Source organism: Rhodnius prolixus, unplaced genomic scaffold (assembly GCF_049639745.1).
Source record: "Rhodnius prolixus isolate KJV_2025 unplaced genomic scaffold, Rpr scaffold_1, whole genome shotgun sequence".
Taxonomy (NCBI): domain Eukaryota; kingdom Metazoa; phylum Arthropoda; class Insecta; order Hemiptera; family Reduviidae; genus Rhodnius; species Rhodnius prolixus.
The window spans coordinates 37,612,081-37,615,495 of NW_027411581.1; the positions used below are offsets into that span (position 1 = coordinate 37,612,081).

The 3,415-nt window shown below is 28.4% G+C and overlaps 1 long non-coding RNA gene across 1 annotated transcript; it reads right to left on the reverse strand.

The window, feature by feature from the left end:
• Positions 1–711: 711 nt before the first annotated feature.
• On the reverse strand, positions 712–1,326 carry LOC141459683 (uncharacterized). Its single transcript, XR_012461575.1, has 2 exons — positions 909–1,326; positions 712–827 (listed from the first exon to the last, which is right to left on the reverse strand). It is a non-coding gene; the product is annotated as an uncharacterized lncRNA (long non-coding RNA).
• Positions 1,327–3,415: the final 2,089 nt, after the last annotated feature.

A 3,415-nucleotide genomic window follows, 5' to 3' on the forward strand; every position in this document is an offset into this window, starting at 1 on the left:
AATTAGTTGGATACAATTTGCCAAGTACACTTCTTTAAAAATAACAGATAATTAATACTTAACATGGTTTATTAATATTAAATATTATTATAGTTATCTTTAATTACACTTTTAATTTGTTTACTTATATTTGTATATATATTATACTTATATTATAGATATAGATTTAAATATTGATATACTAGGTGCGGGCGTTGGTCTTGTAGTCAAGAGCGTGACAATGTAAGTGGTAGAACCCCAGTAAGACTACTTTTTATTTGTCAGAAAAAATTGTTTTTAGTAAATTATGAGCTTTCGCCCCTGTCCACGTCACCTAATTGGTAGATGGACGTTAAATACCGCCTGAAAAAATAGGCGATTACATTACTTTTCTTATTATACAGTATATACTAACTAAATAAATACAACGTAATTAAGGATATTTTTAAATTAATTTATCCCTAGATGGATTACTCTGAAGGTTATATACATATATGTAAAACAAAATAAAGATATTTATATTTTTCAGATGGCAATTATTATTTAAATAAATAAATAAATAAAAATTATTATTAAAGTGCTTTACTAATTATTTGATAACAAAACGTCTTTGATAAGTACTCAATTAAAGACTACATTCAATTAAAGTTTGCAAATGAATTATAATTACAAGTATTGTTTATTTGTTATTAACTGCATAATTTGTGCTCATATATTCTGCAGTAAGACTAATTCAAGATTCAATTTATTTTAAATCCGTGATTCAGATTTCAGCAGCAATAGACCAACTCCTACTTTCCCTTTTCCATTTGAATGTGAGAGTGTGATGATTATTCAGAATAAAGCGCCTAAAAAGAAAAATCGCAATAATAATTTAGATTACAGTTAAAGTAAAGTGCCTTTTTATAACTAATGATGATATTACTCACCTTTTATTATTATATCAAAAAAATTATTATGAATAAAATGGCCAGCATAAGGGTCTGGGACACGTAATAAATTCTAAAAAATATTAATGAAAAGTTAATACAGTAAAATTAGGTTAATGATATCAATGAAATATTAATGAAATGTTGGTTACCTGCTGATTTGTGTACCTTTTGGCGTTTAATCAACCCTTATACTTAACATTTTAAACTGAAAGTTTTTGTTAAAGAGATTTTTGTACCTTTTGGATAGATTTATTTATAGTTTTATAGAGGGTTGCAAACAATACCATATTTACACAGCATAAACATTTATGAATATATCCTCCCTCTCCTGGCTCTGCGTATAGTTAGCCTTTACATCCTGAAACATAAGTAACTCCGACGGACCCCTCATCCTTTCTCACCTGGGCTTGGGACCGGCTTGGCGGACTTAGTCCGTCAGTTAGTTTAGTCTCACATTTAAAATAAAAGTACAAAAATATGTAAATAAATAATAATATAATTATTTTTAAACAAATCTTTCACAGTGTGGACAATTTTTTTTATTTAATATAATAAATTGTTTCTTTTGAATTAGTTGTGCAAATCTTACAACTGCATCAAACATAAAATTAAATTCAGTTCATAAATAAAAGTTTCCTTCATAATTTAGAAGAAACAACGATCGTAATATTTAAAAAGTTACAAGAAGTTGAGTGCAATTCAATTCCATTATGTAATTAAATTAACTGCTTATAGGGCTGGAACTGTGAAAGGTTCATTTAAAGATAAGTAAAACATCAAAACCATATAATTAAGAATATTGAATTATTAAGTGATGACCTTTTGGCCATTCGGTATAAGAAAACTAATTCAAATGATATATACAAACTTAAAACATGCAATTAAATAAAATACAGAAATTAACTTATAAATATCGTACGATAAGACATAGAATTTGTTTTATTCGCAAATATAAATGTAAATTACAATTGAATAAATTGCGTCATCTTTTTTTTATATTATTATTGTTTGAAATATATTTGGCCTGATTAAATACAATAAATTACAAAATGGGAAATGACATCGAAAATGAAGCAATAATTTCTTTCAAGGCGAGTGATTGACTTGAGACATGGAACCTAAGGTATAGAATCGTACCATCAACTATTCAAGTTATTAAATAAAAACTAAAAACAAAAAATGAACACAGTTATTAGATCTTAAGTGAAATAGTATAAAAACTTAGGTGGGCATAATAAATTTGTTGTCACTTACTATTGTGATAGTATGTGAGGACCAAACAGAGGTATTCATTGCGAAAAACATATTCTATGTAAACAATTTTTTTACTTCAAAAAACAGAAACATGCACAAATAAATTAATAATATCAAATAGAATATTTTCAGTCAGTCCAAATGTCATCTGCTGGCTCTCCAACGGCTAAAATTCGATATAAAAATATTTTAAGTTTTACTAAAAATATAGATTTTTTTTTAAGCACGTTACGTTATTGATTTTAAAAATAAAATATACGCGTCTTTTAAACCCGGATCAAATTTAAAATTATAATTAATAAAGTCGTCATTTAACAAATTCCACGAATTATTTGGACTTTTTACCGCGCAAACGTAGTGGCCAGAATTAAGGTCCGAACCGTAATGGTAAATCACGGACGAAAGTGTGAAATTAAAACCGTCAATATTAATTTTATTTTCATCGAAAGAGTGGATTTCATTTAAAACACGATTTCCTTGATAACGCTTTAGTATAACTATTAGATAATCCGATACCGAGTATAATTTACTACGAATATAAATTTTATTTTCTCCGCATTCTGAACAAGTTATATCCGATAATTTATAGTCGAATAACGAGTGAAAGGTAACCGGCTCGTTATTTTGGAGAACCCCGAATTCTAAAAAGTACATTAACTCAAGATTAATGGGAACGTCATCCCAATAACTATTGCAATTGAAACACTTTCGAACGAATTTTACTGTACAATCAAATAACCTGCAAGGAATGTTATTTTCTGTTTTTAAAGCGGATATTAGAAATATTAGAAATTCTTGCGCGTCTTGTTGAACATTCGCGTTAAAATTTACGTCACTACCGTGAGCAATTAATTCGCGGAGTCTTTTGGTATTAGGTTTTTTGGCACCTCGAGTTATTCCGGATGTTAAAATATTAAATAATTCGAAAGTTACACTCACTTTTTGGTAGTTATCGCGAGTTTTTGGATCCGGAAAAGTTATGTTTATATTATTGACGAGGTTATTCGTTAGGTTAAATTTAACGGTATGTATATTAATCAAACACTGTGCAACGACATTCGCGTAACATGAAACGCCGTCAGAATTCGGTAAGCCAAATATTTCCGTTTTAGAAAAAAGTTCGCGATTAACATTTGATTGGAGAAGGGATTCTTCTTTTGTTAAATTGATGGTGGGGGAAACGCAAATATTATTATTCGCTGTTTGCAAACATGGTGATCGGATCATTTTATTTAAACGACGGTATTCAC